General features: G+C 32.0%; 1 long non-coding RNA gene across 1 annotated transcript; it reads right to left on the bottom strand.

Moving 5' to 3' along the window:
* Positions 1-16,554: 16,554 nt before the first annotated feature.
* LOC114580453 lies at positions 16,555-17,318 on the bottom strand. Its single transcript, XR_003701853.1, has 2 exons — positions 16,777-17,318; positions 16,555-16,668 (listed from the first exon to the last, which is right to left on the bottom strand). It is a non-coding gene; the product is annotated as an uncharacterized LOC114580453 (long non-coding RNA).
* Positions 17,319-20,445: the final 3,127 nt, after the last annotated feature.

Below are 20,445 nucleotides of genomic sequence, written 5' to 3' on the forward strand. Positions count from 1 at the left end.
TTCTTAACTACAGTCAGGTGGGATTCTTTAGGATCTGCTTAAAATATATTATAAAGATAAACACTAAATATTATATTAGGTCGGCTAGCAGTCTGGTAAAGTAAAGGTCCAATCATCCCTCTATACATCTTTTAATCAACAGATTTTCTATTTGAGTCCTTGTCCAACTGAACATAAGAGATCATGGGAGTATTCATTGGCTTGCCTTTATCCATTTTATATTTCTTCAAAATATCCTTTATGTACTTTGATTGATTTAGAAAGGTTCCATCATCCAATTATCTAATACTAAACCCCAAAAAGTTGGATAACATTCCCATCATACTCATCTCAAACTCCTTATTATTTTTGAAAAATCATCACAAAGCTTTTAATCAGATGATCCAAAAAGTATATCATTTAAATAGATCTGAACAATCAGTAACACATCTCCTAGTTTCCTCAGATAAAGGGTGGTGTTTACGCTCTACAAACACATCATCTTTTATTACCCTATTTAAAAAGGCACTCTTGATATCCATTTAGAAAAGATAAATCTCTTATGACACGCAAAGGCTAGTAGCACTCTAATGGCTTCTAATCTAGCTACAGGGGCAAATGTCTCCACAAAATTAATCCCTTCTATTTAGTAGTACCCCTTAGCACCTAATTTTTCCTTATTCCTAACCACCACATCAGAATCATTCATCTTATTCTTAAAGACTCATTTAGTTCTAACTACACTTTGCCGCTTTGGTCTTTCTACAAGCTCCTAAATATTATTCCTAATAAATTTATTTAATTCCTCTTGCATGGCTAAGATCCAAAACTTATCAGATAAGGCTTGATTGATGTTGGTGGATTCAGTAATTGAGATAAAGGCAGAATAGTTCACTTCCTTCTTAAGTCCAGACCTAGTTCTAACACCTTCAGAAGGGTCTCCTAAGATCAATTCTTTAGTATAACCCAAAGAATATCTCCAATCTTTAAGCAAAGTGTGTATAGGTTCAACCATTTCCTCTAGGTTTGCATTCTCTACTCCTTGGGTAATCTCACCTACTCCTTCAGTATTTTTGGGCTCTATTCTATTTTCCAAGTTTTCAACTCCTTGGGTTATCTCTCCAACTTCCTCTTCTTCCTCAACTCTAGACTTCTTAGGATCATATTCATAAAACACTACATGAGTAGTCTCCTCCACCACCAATGTCTTCTTATTAAACACCATAATGGATTTCCCCATACTTGAATATCCTAAAAACACTGCTTCATCAGATTTTGGGTCAAATTTCCCAAAGTGTGACTTCCCATTTTTAAGAATGAAAACCTTATAGCCAAAGACATGAAGGTGGGAAAAGTTGGATGTCTTATCAAGTTTTTCTCTAGCGTTCACCCTATTCAACACATAACAAGCTATATTTATTGCCTCAGCCCAAAAGTATTTTGAAAGTAAATACTCAGTAAGCATGGCTCTAACAGCTTTTACTAAGGTCTGATTTTTTTCTTTCAGCTACCCCATTCTCCTTAGGGGTCCTAAGAGCTGAGAAGTTATGGCTAATCCCCTAATCCTCATAAAAGTTTTCAAATCTCTCAAACTCTCCCCCATGATCATTATGGATGGTCAAGATCTCATAACCTAATGTTTTATGAATCCAAGTGGAGTAGGAACTAAACTCATTAAAAGACTCACTCTCATGTGACAAAAATTTAATCCAAGTGAACCTCGAGTAGTCATCGACAATCACAAATCCATAGACTTTCCCTCCTAAGCTAGCTGTGCTAATGGGTCCAAACAAATCCATGTGAAGGACTTCTAAAGTTTTAGAGGTGCTAATATCCTTAATGGAAAGAAAATAAGATTAGACTTGCTTCCCTAGTTGGAAAGCATCATATAGGTGATCTTTGGTGAACTTAAGCTTAGGAACACCTTTAACTAGGTCTTTTTGGACCACTCTCCTAAAGGTTTTCATATTGGCATGACATAACTTCCTATGCCACAACCAAGACTCATCAATAATAGTTTTTAAATAAAATAATGTAGCATATTCAATATTATTTGAATCAAGTAGGTAATCTTTGTTGATCTGCTTTCCCTGCAAAATAGTGTTATAATTTAAGCTTATAATGCAATTATTTGACAAAATTTTTATGATGAAGCCCTTATCACACAGCTGACTGATACTTAGCAAGTTATATTTTAGTCAATCTACAAATAAAATAGTTTCAATCAAAAGGTTCTTGTAGTTTTCAATTATACATTCGCTTACCACTTTCCTGGCAGTGTTGTCTCTAAGAGTGACATTGCCTCCAACATTGGCCTCTAGCAAAATGAATTGGTTGGCATATCCAATCATGTGTCATGAGCATCCACTATCCAGGTATCACATGCTCTCATGAGGCCTTTCATGAGAGCAAGCCTACAAAATTATCAAATGTCATATTTAGGAACCCAAACAGGTTTGGGTCCCTTCATATGAAAAGAAGAAAGCAATGCATGAGTGTTATGCTATGAATCATGCAATTTGGGTCTCCACACCCAATATGTACTACGATGAATAGTGCAGGTGTGTAAAATGTGCCCTAGCATACCACATTAAAAACATCTAACACTAGGAAAAAGATTTACTATACTACTCGGGTGGTGATGCTTCTTCTTAAAATTATGTGATGCATGCAAAGTTGGTTTATCATTTTCAAAAGCTTTGAGTTTTTCTATCTTTTTAAACTCCTTTTCTAACTCAATATGAGATTACTTCAAGGAATTATATGTATCAGTTAATTCAATATACTTTTTATTTAATGCATCAAACTTATTAAGTAAAGATATGTGATTGCTATCAAGTGTCTAGTGATCTTTAAAAATAATTTCATGCTCTTTTTGTAAATTTAAAAACTCCAATTTCAAACTAACATGCGATTTCTAAAGTTTCCTATATGATGCATGCATTTTTTTAGAAACTTCAAGTAATTGATCATAGGTTAGTTCACATGCCTCTTCTTGGTCAGACTGACCAAGATGATTGTCTTCCATCAAGCACAAGTTTGTAGTTTTCTCCTTAGCTTCAGTCTCAAAGGAGTCAGATGTTGAATCTACCCAGAATGCCTTTTAGAATCACTTCTTATCCTTTTTCTTTCTAAACTTGAGTTTCTCCTCACCCTTCTCCTTGCTTGGGTGAGCCTTAAGTGTAGGATAATCAGCTCGAACTTGTCCTAGCTTCCTGTATTCAAAATAAACTATGTCAGAAAAACTTTTAAAATTTTTGCTATCCTTACCTTTTTTCCACTTTTAATGGTGCTTGTCATTTTTCCTTAGAAAGCTTTTGAATTACCTAGTGAATAAGGCAACATCATCGCTTTCAGTCCTGAAAGAATTTGTATCCGTATCGTTATCTTTCAGCGCCATAGTTTTTTCCTTCTTTTCTCACTTGTATTAAGTTGTCTTTAGTTCACTCCTTGCTCGTAAGAATTGAGTGACCCAAAAAGTTATCAACAGAATAAGTATTTAAAACCTTATATTCAGTAATTATAGTAATCTTAGCATCAAAGGAAGAAGGCAAGCATCTCAAATTTTATTGACTCTTTCATAGTTAGTTAGCTCTCTTCCTAAGGTATGCAATGTGATGACAATTTGAGTAAACCTGGTATACATGTTAAAAATCAATTCAATTGGTTTCATACAAAAAAGTTTGTAGCAATGCAATAAATATTATATATAGATTGGTTAACTTCATTTGTTCCTTCATAAGTAATATATAATCTATCCTAAATTTCTTTACCAATTGCACAAGTTAAAACACGCATATAATCTTCTAATTTCAAAGCACAAAAAAATAGTTTAAGCATTTTACATTAAGTTGCGCTAAATCTCTATCATCAAAAGTCTATTCAGTAAAAGGAATTTAAGTTTTAATGCCATTAATTTCACGAGTTAGTGGTGAATATCCATCCTTAACAAGCATCAACCAGGATAGTCAATCGATTGTAAAAATGTAGACATGCAAGTTTTTCAAAAATGAAAAGGTATGTTATCAAATAAAGGTGGTCGAGTAAAAGAATACCCTTTTGCAGTATAATGATTACCAAAGTTAGCCATTGATCGAAATTCAAAAGTTTTCAAAAACTCATTTTAATTAATCTCTCTCTAATACCACTTGAAAGTTTGTCAGGGATGTAATACCCTTTTGCAGTATAATGATTACCAAAGTTATCCATTGATCAAAATTCAAAAGTTTTCAAAAACTCATTTTTATTAATCTCTCTCTAATACCACTTGAAAGTTTGTCAGGGATGTTATGCCCTTGTGAACTAGCCCAAGATTAACCAAGGGGGAGGGTGAATTGGTATTTAAAAAGTTTTTCAAACAAAATCACAAACAGAACCAAATAATCACCATAGAAATTAAAGTGTAGAACTTAAATACAGAAAAAGAATAAGAAAGAATACACCAAATTTTATAGTGGTTCCATCAACTTAACCTACGTCCACACCCCGGAGCCTATCCTCTGGGTATTGCACTAAACTCAGTGTCTCTCATTTTACCCCCATAGCAAGGCAGAAAACCCTATACAAAAACTCCTTTCCACTGACTTCAGTGACGTAGAGAACCTAACTCCTTTTGCTTCCTCGTGAAGCAGACAGAGAACCCAACTCCTCTTGCTTCCTCTTGAAGCAGGCAGAGAATCTCGATTAGTTGCTAAAGTACACCTCTCTTGAACCTCCAAGGAACCAGGGATATTGACTGGCGAAGATGACTTAGATTCTTACCTGGATCAACCTTTTTGAAACCATGCACAAACTCCCCCTCACAAGATCCTCTCTCTCTCTCTCCCTTGCGCTCCCTCTCCTCTTGGCCCTCTCAGGTCAGGTCAACAACAAAAGATTTCTTCTTTAGAAAATAATAGATCTGATCAAGAAGGGCTTCAAAATTTTCCCTACTTTGAAATTAATCATCAAACATCATCCAAGATGATCGACCAATCATCCTGTACGATCTATTCAAATTTAGCTCAATCAGCTAGGACGATTTGGGAGAGTCTGGATAATTAAAAGGTTGGTTTATTCATATCATCTAGGGCGATATTATATCACCCTGTATAATTAGTTCAAGTCATTAAATATCATCAAGAACATCTCCCTTGATGGATATTTGGATGATAAAAAAGTAACTTGATCATCCAAGATGATCTCACAATCGTCCGACCTGATTAGTACAAAATATCATATATTATCCAAAATATTTCCCTGAATGGATGTCTTGATGATGATAAAATAACTTAATCATCAAGGATGATTTTTGATTTTCCTAGATGATTAGTTCAAATCAATACATAAAATCTAGAGAATCGTTCAAGTTGTCCAGGAAGAACTAAGATTTGTTTAACTGATCATCCCGGATGATCCTGCGATTGTCAAGGATGATATGATTGAGCAATCAAACATTAATTACTTTTCTTAATTACCAAACTAATTTAAGCATAATTGTAGTGCATCATCCAGGATGATGTCTTGGACAATGTTCAAAAATAAAACATGCCTAAAAGGTTGTGGAAACTTACACTTTTTTATTTGAGCCTATCGTCCCGAATGATGCTAATATTATCCAGGATGATTTGCTTATTTTTGTCTGCCTTAATCTGTATTCCCTAATTAGGGTTTCTATTTTTAACTCATCTCCTAGGATAATTTGGGATCGTCCCGGATGATATGATCAAAAATAGAAAACTCTAAAATAGTCAGATTTTTTCCCCCAAGTATATGTGTGCTAGGTTACATGGCATTAATACCCACATTGTTACAATGGACTCAAGGAAAGGTAAAATACACTTGACATACATTACAAGCTGACTTAGTCATAATCTACCCAATCTTGAGCTGGTTTGATTTGCAATTTGATCTTGTGGACCTAAAACGTTAGAAGGCAAGGAAGTCATAGAAAAATAGAAGTAACAAAAATGTTTTCTATCATCAAAATTATAATTCCTGAATCCAGATTCGTAACACTAGTCATCCTAAATAGCTTATCTTAAGAGTCCCATTTGAAGGTGTATGAATTACGCATGAACTTAGTAAGGAGGTTAGTCATTCTATATTTATCTCCATGATAGAACATTTAAATACTGATCAAGCCCTAAATAATGAATTCTTGATTCTAATAATGAAAAAAAAATTAATCAATTTATTAGGAATGATGTTTAGGAGTTTCTGCATAGATCTAAAGACTAGAGTGTCATAGACACCAAATTGGTTTTTATGTATAATATGAATGAATCTAACATAGTAGTGAGAAATGATGCTAGATTAGTACCTCTAGGGTTCAATCAGATTAAAGGGATTGACTTTGAAGAGATTTTTTCCCCAATTGCTAAACTAGAAGCCATTAGAGTGCTCTTAGCCTTTACTTGCTTTAAAGGGTTTAAGGTATATCAAATGGATGTTAAAAGTGCCTTCTTAAATGGGATAATTAAAGAGGATGTATATGTTGAGCAAGCCCTATTTTTTGAGAACTCTAAATTCCCTAATCATGTATTCAAACTAAAGAAGGCTTTGTATAGGTTTAAGAAAAAAACCTAGATGCTGGTATGAAAGGTTGAGCACATTCCTTCTAGATAGATCCTTTATTAATGGTAGTATAGACACCACCCTATTACTAATGAAAGAAAGGTAAGACCAACTTATGGTGCAAATCTTTGTTGATGACATATTATTTGGAATAATAAATAAAAATCCGTGTGATAAATTCTCAAAAACATTGAGTGAGGAGTTTAGGATGTGCGTGATGGTAGAGTTAAATTACTTTCTTATATTTAGTGTGAAGTAGAAGTATGATGAAATTATCCTTAGTCAATCAAAATACATCAAGGGCATCCTTAAGAAATATGAATTAGATAATGTTATAGTAATAAATACCCCCATGACCTCTACTATCCAATTAGACAAGGGCCGAAATGAATATTCAATTAAACAGAAGATGTATAGAGGGATAATTAGATCACTCACTTAACTACTAGTAAACCTGATATCATATTTAGTATTTGTCTCTGTGTTAAATTTCAGATAGATCAGAAAGAATCCCATATGAGTGCTTTTAAAAGAATTTTTAGATTTCTTTTTGGAACCTAAAACATAGGAATCTGGCATCCTAGATTTAGTACTTCTTTTGAGACCATAAGATATTTTATTTCATACTTTGTAGGGTAGTAGGGTTGATAAGAAAAGTACCTTTGGAATATGCCAATTTATAAGAAAATCTTTAGTCTCCTGGTCCAGTATAAAAAAAAAAACTCTATAGCCATATCTACTACTAAAGTAGAATATATAGCTTTACAGAGTTATTTTGCTTAAGTCCTATGGCTTAAACAACAAATCTTAGATCTTGGATTACCTGTAGGCTCCATTCAAAACATGTGTGATAATACTAATGCCATCTATATATCAAAGAATCTAATCTAACATTCAAGGACCAAAAACATAGACATTAGGTATCATCTCTTTAGAGACCATGTAATAAAAAGGGATATTGAGCTACATATTATAGCTAGTGAAAATCTATTGATAGATATATTTGTAAAACCCTTAGCTTTTAAAACCTTTACTACCTTAAGGACTAATTTAAGTATTATGGATATTCATACTTAAATTATGATGATTTGAAAACTGAAAAAATAAATATTTTTGTGTTTTTCTTTTGATTTTGTTTATGATCATTCATATTATTCCATATGTTTTCATAAAGGAAATAAAAAAAATGGAAAATTTAAATTTGTTGTGTGGTTTTTCTCTTAAACTTATTTTATAATTATTTGTATTATTTCTTTTGTTTCATTTTTGTGATTTGTTTAATGTTTTTTTTATGGAGCCTTCCTGATCATCACACAGCACATTTTGAATTTTGCTCATATCGTACTATACAATTTCACATTGTACTATACGATCTTCACAAAAATGTTAAATCATTGATCACAACACATCAAATGACTAATATTCATCAATCATTAGAGATCCTACTATACAAACACCTACATCGAACTGTATGATACAAGTGGCAATAGATGTTGTATGAATTGAATTTGGTCGATATAATATTTAATAGAATATAGTACTGTATAAACACCTATTCGTACTGGATAATCTAACTTGTCAACGACCCACCAGGTTTACGCCTCAGGATGAAAGTGTTCTCTTAAATTATTTAGTATGAATTTATCATACTATATGATAAGACCACTTATTTAACTAATCAGATTGGACAAAATTGAATTCACTTGATCGTATTGTATGATGTTTTAATTATACTATTATATTAGGCCATTATATTTAATGAGAGGGTAATTCAATCTTTTTTTTACTCAATTCATATTCCTCAATTCTTCTCTTCTATCTAAGATATCAATCTTTGAAATGCCCAGAAGAAAGCATTTAGGAGCTATAGTAGGAATTTCTTCTTGACGCCCTGTGGATTATTGGTTTGCTGAAGTCACTGACAAAGAAGCTTACAATTGGTAAAAAATAAATGGGATCACTCATTCTAAGATTGTAAACCAGGAAGTTTTAAACATATTGGTACTCTCTCTTTACTCGCATCACCCTTTAGTTTATTCTCACACTTGCCTACCCATTTGATCATGAACTTCTTTTCAAATTTTTTGCTACTCTTCAAATTAATAAAGTGGGCACTACCTTCCAATCTTACATAAATAGGAGGCCTGTCAAAATCATCTATCAAGATTTTCATGAATTCCTCCAATTACCTATCTAGGTTTCTTATGCGTGTCCAAGGAGAAACACTTTAACTCATGGACATGGTTCCCTTCCATCACCAGGAGAGTATGAAAGGAGTTAATGGTACTATGCCTTCTCAAGAAGGGAGAAGAATATTGAAGGTCTGTTGCCGTCGCCTAGAGGTTGAGAAAGCTTTTGGCTCTCTGCCGCATTGGGTTTGCTGGGAGGGATTTGTGTAAGTACTTCATCACCTTTCTGTGGGTGTAGAAGGAGATACACTATAGTGATAGTGAAATATTCTAAGAGGAGGACTTTATGGTGTGGACGTAGGCCATTATTTGACAAAACCCTAATAAATATCTAGTGTGTTTGTTCTAATTTCTTTTATTTTTCTATTTTACTTTATACTTTTTTATTCCATTATAACTGCTTGGTGAAAATTGCTCTCATTACTTTATCCTATTAATTATAATTTCATTATCATTGCTTAGATGTTTTGGTAAATTAGTTAGCTTCCACACTAAATGGAAATTTCTACTTATTTTTCAAATGTTAAAAATTTAAAAATATTATCTTTATTTTTAAATCAACCAATTAATTTTTAAATTCACCAATTCATGCCCACCTCGACTCTTGGGGTGCCTAGGGACAATTTCACTTAAGCTTAATGTCTTTATTAAACTTTCATATTGGAATTCCCCAAAATTGAGAGTTTTGAACCTTTTGAATAAGAATAAATTTTAATTAAAATTTATTAACTTGGATTTTAGGTATATTTATGCTTCAATGTATTTCATCTACTAAAGGGTTTACATAATTCATAGGAGACCTAGAATGATTTTACTCTAACTTAAGTTCAATCATTATAAAAAACTTTTGTTTTTTTTTTTCTAATTTTTAAAAAGGGTTCTCTCAAATTCATGAATAAATGACAAAAGTTCCTTTCTATGGCTATAATGCATGCAACCAAAAATATAGAAATAAAAAAAAGTAAATAAAAAAATGTAAGTGGGTTTAACTATGCAATTAATTCAACAATATAGTAAAACTTTTGCAAAAAAAAATGAAATGCTTTCCTAGCAACAACATGAAAACCCTGATTGGTGCTGTGGAGTAACCTATAAAATTATGAATGATTTAGGGCTCTATCAATCTCTAACAATGCTCAGATTTTCTTTGATATAAAAAATTATAAAAATCTCACTTAATATATGCAAGTATTCATGCCAAATAAAGTAATATAGTGGTAGAGTAGAGTATCAATCCTATAATGAGATATACTCACTTATAAAAACTATTATTATATACTAAAACTAAATTGTCCTACTCAATAAAAATGGATGCTATGGAGATTCAATCACTTAAATAAAATTAGATAAAGATAATGAATATAGTATATTGATATAATATTTTGGATTGATTAACGTAAATAACATATTTTTCTTAATGAGTTTCTTTTAATTGTGATGCTACTCTTAGAATATGCATCCCTTGATCTCTACGAGCTTGAACAGACAAAAGATGTCAATAGACTTCCTATAATATATCATCTCCTTAAGATTTAAGTACATTTCATTCCATATGTATAGGTATGACGCATACGAATTCAATATTCCTTGTTTTGTTTGCTTCCCTCTATCAAGGCTCCACATTACTCTTAATTTTAACTACACATATGACAATTATATGCATTAAATAAAGATATGGTAATATTAAAAACATCCTTTTAATTATATAAAGAGTAAGATAATATATTAGTACTACATATGATATTTACATCGTTAACCCAAAACTAGATAATTTTGCATGCCATAGAGTAGAATTAAAGAAAACACATTTACATTAATATTATGATAGAAAGATATTACATGAGATAAATATCACCAAAATGAGGGAAACTTCTCTACACTCCCTTTTTTTAGTTAGATAATTACTTCCACAAACACAAGCCAATTACTCTAATAATTATATAAATTACTTCACTAAATTCCCTTAGTTATCACCCCATGGGAAATTTAGAGCACCCTAAATTTTATTGAAATTATCTAAGTTACTGAACTTTCCTACAAACATAATATAGTGGATATTTATAGGATAACACAAAATAGGAAACTTGCATTGTGGCACTTGAGGGGTTGACGCCACTACCCCAAATAAAAGAAATAATGTGGATGCACTACTATTTTGGCTCCACTGTGATGGTTATTAATATGGACTAATTTCATAGTGAATAATCACATCATCTCATTAACTAGTCTTGTCATTAGGAAGTTATAACTACTACGCTACAACGCTATTGACATTCAAATTCTGCGCTGCTAGAATAGCAATTTTTGTATTGAGGTGTTATATAGAGTGTGATGTTACGACAATGAATGATTGATAATATGGTGCTAAGAAGTTTATACTTTGACACTGTGGTGCTGCTTGATAGAGAAGTCAGCCTCGTAATGTCCTTTTAGTACTTGAAGGCATGGCAACAATCATTTTTCCAACATCACGGTGCTTGATGAATCTTAGAATTTTATGTCTTTTTTATATTTTATTTGCAAATCATATTAAAAAAACACATTTTCACTGAAAATATAACACATAAAATATGTATTATTTGCATTTATAAAATATACAAACAACAACAAAATCCCACCAGTTTTAGTGAGAGAGAGTCCCCAAATTTAGTGAGAGAAAGTTTCATTTTTGAAAATTTTCCAGATCCTTTTTTTCCTACTTTGTTCCATTATGGTGGTGGAGGGTCATTAGTCATTGGCTTCTGATAACCAGAATACCTCCAATTTTTTTTTTTCGCTTTATGCTAGGAATCATTATGATATCCTTTTTTTTGGATCCAAAGGCAAGGGTAATACAAATCGAGATGTTTTTTGTACTTCAGTGTTTAAACAATGTCATGTGATTCTCACTAAAGGGAGTATTCCAGCAATTCATAATTTGGTTCCTGTGTTAGGTAAGGGAAAAGAAATTGTCTGCTCAGGTTTCAAATGAGAAGAAGAAGAATTTATCTCCTAAGGCATTTCTTTAATCTCCATTGAAAGATATTATATTTGGAATGGATGCTCAAGCAAACAATTTAGAAGCTTTGTCATCCACAGGTTTTAAATTGAAGGTTAATCAATTTTTGAAGCATTATATTATTACTGAAAATTAGGATGGTTTGAATTTAATTATTGATAGGTCAATTCTTGATAAGTACTTGGATTCTGATGTTAAAACTCATACAAAGAAGAGTATGGTGGCTTTACTGAATTTTGATAAATTTGCAATCAACAAGAATGGCTTTGTGAATGCATGGGTTAAGACTCAGCATATCAAATTGAATCATATGGAATCGGATTCTGGAGAATTAGAAGATGCTTATGTGATTGAACTTAATATGGATAATGAATTTGAAATGTTCAACTGCTACAGAAGTCTCTTATGGTGAAAGTAATTGGGAGGTATGCTACATTTTCTCTCTGTAATATTGAATTGAGGCATTAATGGAATAAATTCGGGAGCTTTCATCTTACTTTATTGGGCCAAGATTTGAAATTGTGTTCTTTTCAATCATCTAAATCTATGGAAGAAGTACTGAGTGGAGGACTCTGGTATGTTGGATGACATATAATAGGGATGGATAAATGGATGCCTAAATTTTCCCCAATCTTGTTGAAAGGGTTATCCTCACTAATTTGGATTTGGTTGCCACATTTGCCTTTACATTATTCTGATGAGACTAATGTTACTATATTAGTTTGAAAGATAGGTGTTTCTATGTTTTAAAATTGAAATATGTTTAAATGGGAAAGACGAGAATTTTCTAGAGCCTACGTTTGAATTAATCTAGACTTTAAATTATTTGATGGAGTTTGGATTGAAAGTTTATACAGGAAATTCTTTCAGATAGTGGAGTATGAAAAAAATTTCTTCATTTCGTTTAAAATGTGGTAAGAATTCAAGTTGGATGGTTGAAGTGGCGGAATGCATCGGGCTTGTTATGTGATAGAAATGTACCCCTCAAACTTAAGGGAAAATTCTATAAGATGGTAGTGAGGCCTGCAATGCTTTATGGTGCCGAATGTTGGCCATTAAAAGAGAAGCATAATACTAAGTTAAGTGTGGCAGAGATGAGGATGCTTAGATGGATGAGTGGCTTTACCCTTAGAGATAGGATACGAAATGAGCATATACGTGAAAAGGTTGGAGTAGCTCCAGTAGAAGATAAGATTAGAGAGAGTCGCCTTAGATGGTTTGGTCACATAAAAAGGCGGCCTTCCGACGACCCAGTTAGGAGAGTAGAGGTATTAGATTTGACTTGTGTTAAGAAAGGTAGGGGTAGACTTAAAAAGACTTGGTTAGAAAATATTAGGAATGACCTTTCTTTATTAGATTTAAACAAGAATTTGGCTTTTAATAGGACACAATGGAGAAAAAGGATTCATGTAGCCGACCCCACGTAGTGGGATAAAGGCTTGATGTTGTTGTTGTTGTTGTTGTTGTTGTTTAAAATGTGGTAAGATAGTCCATAAAGTTGATGTGTCATGATGTCCATGAAGAAGGTTAATCTAATGTCCAAAAGGAAGTATAGAGTAACGGCTGCCAGGCAAATGGTTTAGAATTTGCTAGAAGAAGGATAAAAAATGTCTTGATTGATAAAGCTACTAATATAGATTAAGAAACTTGTTAAGGTCCTTGGATGCATGTGAAGTTTAGGAAAAATAGAAGAATGAATAGTGGCCAGAATTATGATTTCATGATTAAAAAATCTGGAGTTCAACAAAATTTTTGGAACCTTGGGAGTAATTTTTCTCATGATCATAAGGCATCTGTGAACGTACCTTCATCCAATAAGTTTAATTTATTATTTCATGATTTACATGATGAAATGGCTCGAATGGATACTAAATTAATATCTGAGGGAGTATTTCTGAGCCCATAAAGTTAAAAGAACCACTTATAACCGAGGCAATTCTTTTTGTTGCTAAAAATTCAATATAAGAGAAGGGAGGTATAGCGAAATTTGAAGATGTTGGAGATGCAGGTCAAAGTATTAGTGAAGATACCATGAAAACTATTTTGAGATATGATGAAGACTTTGTGCCTCAAATTTATGCTGAAGGAAAGGATGGTATTATGCTTCAAGCTTCTCTTGAAGCTAACGGGAAGTCGGATGACAAACAGAGATCTGAGGATTTTATGGTGAGTGATCTCCACATAAGTTGGAAGAATTTGGGATTAAGTCACCTCTCAATAATGATGATCCTAAGATAAGTTCAACATCTTCTTATCTTGTTAATAGTAATACAAATATAAGTTCATTTAGTGTGAAATAGAAAATTACTAAACAACTTAAATTCTTAGGACCTATTGAGGATATTCCTAAGAAAAACAAAATTAATTTTAATCTGAAGAGTGGTCGAGGTGAACCATCTTTTTTTGTTTCTTTATGTCAACCTTTGTTCTTTGGGATGGTAGAGGAGCTAATATTATGGAAGCTTCTCTTTATATCAGGGAAACTGTGATGTATAATGAAGTTTGCTTTATTGATTTAGTTGAAACTAAAACTAAAAAATCAACTTATGTTATTTAGTTCTCCTCAAATCAAGAAGATCTGAAATAAATAATTGAAGAATCGGTTCCTAATCCTTCTCGTAATACTAAGGATAATATGGGTAATCAATGTTTGTATAAGTATTTGGTTGCATCACCTACTGTGGAGTCTTCGGTGACTGCTGATCCTGTTATAAATATTTATCTTTTAAATGAATTCATTTTTGATTTGAATACAAGAGGGGAATCTACTTCTACAGTGGTAGTTGAAGATGTTTCCTTTGGCGAGGTACTGGAAGATGATGTTGATTTTATAATATTTTTTGATAGATGAGAGTAGTTTTTTTTTTTTTTTTGTAGTTTTTTATTTGCATTATGGAATTATAGTAATGATATTTGGGATTCTTACTATTTTTAACTTTTTATCTATTTGGGGACTCTGGAATATTAATCAACCTACTAGGTTATTTAATATTTGGTGTACCCATCACCCCAATTGGTTCAAATGGAGAAATAGTGGATCTCAATTCCATTATGATAGTTTCATTTTGACAAATATTTTGTTCTATAGGCTCTTTTGCTATTTAATAAGGTTTATATCCCTATGTTTCGATTGGAAACTCATAGTTTTTTTTCCTTTCTAGATTTTAATAGTTTTTTTCTTTCCTGCTGTTAATGCAATTTGCATTTCTTCAAAAAAAAAACAACAATAACAAAATTCCTTTTAATACATCCCAATCCTATTTCACAGTGGTATTTGAATGTATATTATAATACACATATAACCTAATAGAACTTTCAATGTGCCCTTAAAACTAGAATCTGAGTATAGAACATAGTATACATAGCACCTAAGAGTACTCTTATCTTGCATATAGTAGCAAAATATATCTTTTATTTTGTCAATTTTTTTGATAATTTATTAAGAAAAATAAGGAGTATAAGAGAGTAAAAACTTGCAAAGACAAAAAAGTACCCATGCTTCCCTAACAACAAAATGAAAGGTGGGAAAACAACCAGACATGGAAAGCAAAAAAAGAAATAACAAAAGAAAAAAAAAAAAGAAAAAAAGAAAAGATACCCCGTAATTGTTAATGTGAGGTCCACAAAGGAGGGAGAAGACCTCAACCAAGGTCAATCTAGGTGACCAAATCCCTGCTCAAGAACTCAGTTACTTTTTCTCTTTTTAGGGCAACAGTAATAGAACCCAACTGCAATTCTTTATGTAATGAATTATGAGATAACCTAGTTATTTGCTTGGAAAAATTTAGGCTTTTTGAGGTGATATTCCTCTATTGAGAATTCTGATCCGTAAAGACAATAAGCTTTTGGATGGACACACCAGACATTCGAATGGGGCACCTCTTTTCCTACTCAAGGCCTCTAGAAGGTGAAGAAGGGAGTTTGGCTTTTTTGATTGGGCTTTCTCCTTGAAGTGACAATGTTCCATGTTACCAATTGATCCACATCAGAAGATGGCTGATGGGTAGACATAGGAATGCCATTATTTGGCACTTCCATCACACTAAATGGAAGAATGGTGTCAATAAGGCTATTAGGCTACAACTTAGCCTTATAAGGGAAATAATCCAATTTATGGAAAATAAAACCACAATGGAAACATAAATGAGAAAGTCCCTTACACTCCACTCTTTTAAAAAAAAATTCTATTAAGATCCTTAATCAGAAATCTAGAGGAGAATTGCTATGTCAAATCAATGCGGACACATATTATAGCATAAGAACACTGACCCCAAGAGGATGATTTCTCATCCATCTAAAGAGGTTCACCAGCCATGGAAGCCATATATGCAATATTTGAAGGATCTAAATACATTAAATGAAGATGAGGAAACCATACCCAAATCGACAATGCAAACCCCTTCAAATCATCAAGAGAAAAGGAATGCAATCATCTATCTTGTCTAATAATGCTTCCAACCATAATCCCAGGACCACACCTGAGGATGATATCATGAGCATCAAGGTTTTGAAATATACAAATAAAGTAATTTAGAGCAAACTCCAACATGTGACCATCTCTTTGAGAGTTCATCATGAAGCCAAGAAAAAGAAATCCGCATACCTAGAAGTTTCCCAACTATAAGCACATTCGAATTTAGAAATATTTTCTTGAACTTTATCAAGGTTGAGGCTCAAGAAAAGGCCACCCTCTTCAAGCACCTCTTCTTTGAGAATCTTATTTAAAGGTGTATACGAAGGCTTCCTCAAACTAAAATGGATTGGGTTTCAATCACAAAACACACAAGACTACTTTAGGGAGTGTTATTTGGAAGATTGATGTTGAAATTTTGCTTCTCAACCTATAAGATTATTGAAATTTCATTTGAAACATTTCCACAAACATTTGTTGAGCATTGTCCTATAGCTAGGGTCTCTTGAGATAAGGCAATAAGATTTTTCACACACCTGCATAAGGATAAACAAGGTAAGCTCTCCTCCAAAACATCCACAACAGTGTTCAAATCATTATCAAGGTATAAAAAAAGTAGGTCCAGTTTAGGATTATTGACTTACATAAGAGAAAAGTAGTCTGACTTTAAAATGAGGGGATGAAGGGAGCTATGCCAGACCTAAATCATTTGGATCAGCAAAGATCTCTACGATGTCTCAATTGACATTGGACCCAACATAGGAAGAATGAAACAAGTCGTTGTCCTTAATCAGCTGCTCATGAACCTCTAAAGACATAATATAAACCAATATTACCAGATTCTCATCCTTCAAGACCTGTTCATAGACATCTAGTTCCTTCCCTTCCAGAACTTTCCAAAAGTTGCATGATTTGAAGCTTTCTTACAACCAGTTTCCTAGCCGGAGCGAAGAGAAGACTATTGGACACTTATCCTCACCATGAAGATGAAGAAGAATAATGAACTATAGAGAAGCTCAGTAACGGTGCCATTTTTCCTTCATGACCATAATATAGCTTTTAGCTAGTAAAATATGCCATACATGTATCATTATAGATCTTCCATAGCTTTTTCCTTATTCACACCAAACTTCCTCAATCTTTTTATTTCACCCAACTGAGAATAGTCAAACAATATTTCATTTCATTACCAAAATAAAAACCCTATTGACCATATTTTAGAATTTCTCCAGAGTTTAAATAGTAGGCAACAAAAAACTCTATTGAGACAAAATATATCATTTTAATTATTTAACAAAATTTCTAGAGAATGTGTATAATAGTATTTTGAAGCTTTAATCAGATTAAATTAATATTGTTAAATGTGAAAATAAAATTTTGAATTGAATAAAATGTCCACTTTTCTAATTCTACAAAAAAAATAATGTATAAAGATTCTAAATAACTAGAACAGTCGTATTAAAATTATATCAAAAGTTATACAGGTAAAAGTTATCAAAACTTAACAGGGCTAGTTTTTTTGTAAAAATAAATTATAAATTTGATAAAAAAAATTCCATAAAACACTAGATTGTTGAATGCTGATATATGCAAATCATAATCTATCTCAATTTAGATAACGTTTCAAACTAAGGTGGCTACTAAAAATGATCTAAAGTGGCTCAATCAAAATTATGTACCTACCAAAGTCCTCTTTTTCTCTCTCTAACATTGACTATCAAAGCTTCCAAATGAGTTTGACTGATGGATTTGGAATTTTTTTAATATTAACAATTACTCTAGTGCTATGGCACCTTGCTTTGCAAGACATAGCGCTCAACATAAATTCATAACTTTATCTCTCACTCTGACATAAGTGTGCTAAATTTCATTTTTTTCTCTAGAATTCAACATCGGAGTGCCAAAACATAGTTCTGGGGTGCTCCAGGGAAAATTCAAATTTTTCTGAAATGCGTTGAAACACCTTAAATCTATGACATAACATACATAGTCCTTCACATGCATACGAACTAATCTAAGACACAAGCAGAAGAATTAAAGTTCAAAAAATTAATAGATTACTAGAATCTTATATAAGTCATATAAGTTTGAATAGAACTCTCAATTTGGAGGTCTCACAACTCTTCCCTCAGAAATATTTCTTCCCCGACATTTCCAAATAAAAAGTAAGAGTAAATATGGATATAGTTGTCTTATTGATGAGTGTAAATTGATTTTTATAGTTATGTTAAATGTAGAAAAAATATTATTTTGGTGGTGTTGGTATAGGAATAATGTAGGAAAAAAACCAAATTTAAAGTGTTGGGTAGCATCGCATCACTAATAAGGTTTATGTCACAATGCCATATCTATCAACACTAAACCACCAATTTCAATGTAATGGTGAAAACCTTTTCTTTTTGTAAGCATCACGACATTATAGAATCTAGTGCCACTATGTCCAAAGTAAGCACCACAACATTTGGTGTCTCGGTAAAATTCTTGTAGGAGAAAGAACCTTTCCAATTTAGCGATACTAGAAGGTCGTTCCTAGCACCACAATGCTCAAATTTATAGCACTAAGGTAGAGCAGTTACAAGTGCTAAGAGCCACGCCAACATAATGATGAGATTCACCCATTTGGGCCATAACATTATCACATCACTTAGCACCGCAACAATGCAGACACTCCAGTTCTGAGGTGCTAGTTCACTTTTGTATGTCACAACACCACTTTATTAAGCACATCATTGCTCCAGTCCAATCTTGTACTTACTATATATAGATATCAGCTCTATTATTTATAGAATTTAGTTTCCTGAGTAAAAAATTAATATTTTTTAAGTATATTTTCTTACTGTGCCATTAGAGTAAAGTCTAAGGCATGTAAGGGAAGTGTAAGATACAATCTCTGGGAGAGTTTAACCTATGTTTGTATAAGTAAATCTATATGTGGTGGAAGAAGGATTGTAGAGAAAACATTTTGATCCAATCTAGTGATAAATTTTTTACTACTCTTTTACTTTGCTCTTTTATGAATAAAGTGAGTGTGAGTTTGCCTAATATTTTTTATTTCAAGCTAGATCTGTTATTTTTGGCTCATGATATAGAGAGCATATAAAATACTAATATTGACTCTTATTCTTTAATATAAATAAAGATATTTTAAATATCTTACTTTCTTTTTTTTATGCATACAATAGTCATGTGCGTAGTTAAAACTTAGTGTGATGTATAGCCTCAATTAAGAAATGCAAGAATAATTAGGAATATTAAAATATAATTTTTGCATTCCAAGATATAGGATATTAAAATATTCTAGGTTTTATGGAGATAATAAAATTGTAGGAAGACTAACAATCTTTTTTTTTTCACTCTTACAAGCTTAATAGAGACGTAGCAATGCACATGGTCTTATCTACATCTATAATTAAGATTTTCTTTAGGAGAAATATGTTATTTAAATGCATCGATCAAAATATTTTATCAAAAATATATCAATTATTTATATTTATTTCTATTCAATGGTTGGAACTCAAAAATATTATTTTTTTAATTCAATAAGAAAAACTCATGCATTTAGATTAAGCAATAGTAATTTTGCTACAGTATGGAAGAAAACTTTCCTATGGGTTTTACTTTATTCTCTATTACTTTATCACTTGATTTGATGCAGATACTTGCATAAATTAGTGGACTATTACAAATTATATTTGAAAAAAACCCTAACATTATTTCAAATTCAATGAATTTTATATTATCTCACCATTATCTTATCACATTGTATGCCTCCATCAAGTTTTTTGGCATCGTTGTAAGGAAAGTTTTGTATTTATTGCAATTTAATATATTGTGTAAATAAGTGTATATTTGGACCAACTTATATGCTGAAACTTTATTCGATTTTAAAAAAAATTAAAAATCTATTCTTTTTTTTGTTTTCGTTGGTTTAGTTTCTACTTTTAGTTACTATAACTTATGGTATGTTTGGTAGAACTTATTAGGAGCCTTTATTGTTTGGTAAAGAAAAATAAAGGAACCTTTCAAAAAAATTTTTTTTTTTTTAAACCAAGTCTAACCCAATTCAATATCAAGATCACGCTAGACCTTTTAGGGTGTATGTTAATCTTGTAGTAGAAGGAATTCATCAGAGTATCAATTGACCAACTATGTAAGTTAAAAATATTAAATTGAAATCAAATATTATCTAAATGGTTCAAAATCTCTAGTTTGGGGGAACTCTTTTTGAAGATCCTAATTTATATTTAGATAGTTTCCTAGAAATATATACAACTTTTTAGAGTAATACTGTCAGTAATGAGGCCATTAGACTT

The sequence above is a fragment of the Dendrobium catenatum genome, unplaced genomic scaffold (assembly GCF_001605985.2).
Source record: "Dendrobium catenatum unplaced genomic scaffold, ASM160598v2 fragScaff_scaffold_1024, whole genome shotgun sequence".
Lineage (NCBI taxonomy): Eukaryota > Viridiplantae > Streptophyta > Magnoliopsida > Asparagales > Orchidaceae > Dendrobium > Dendrobium catenatum.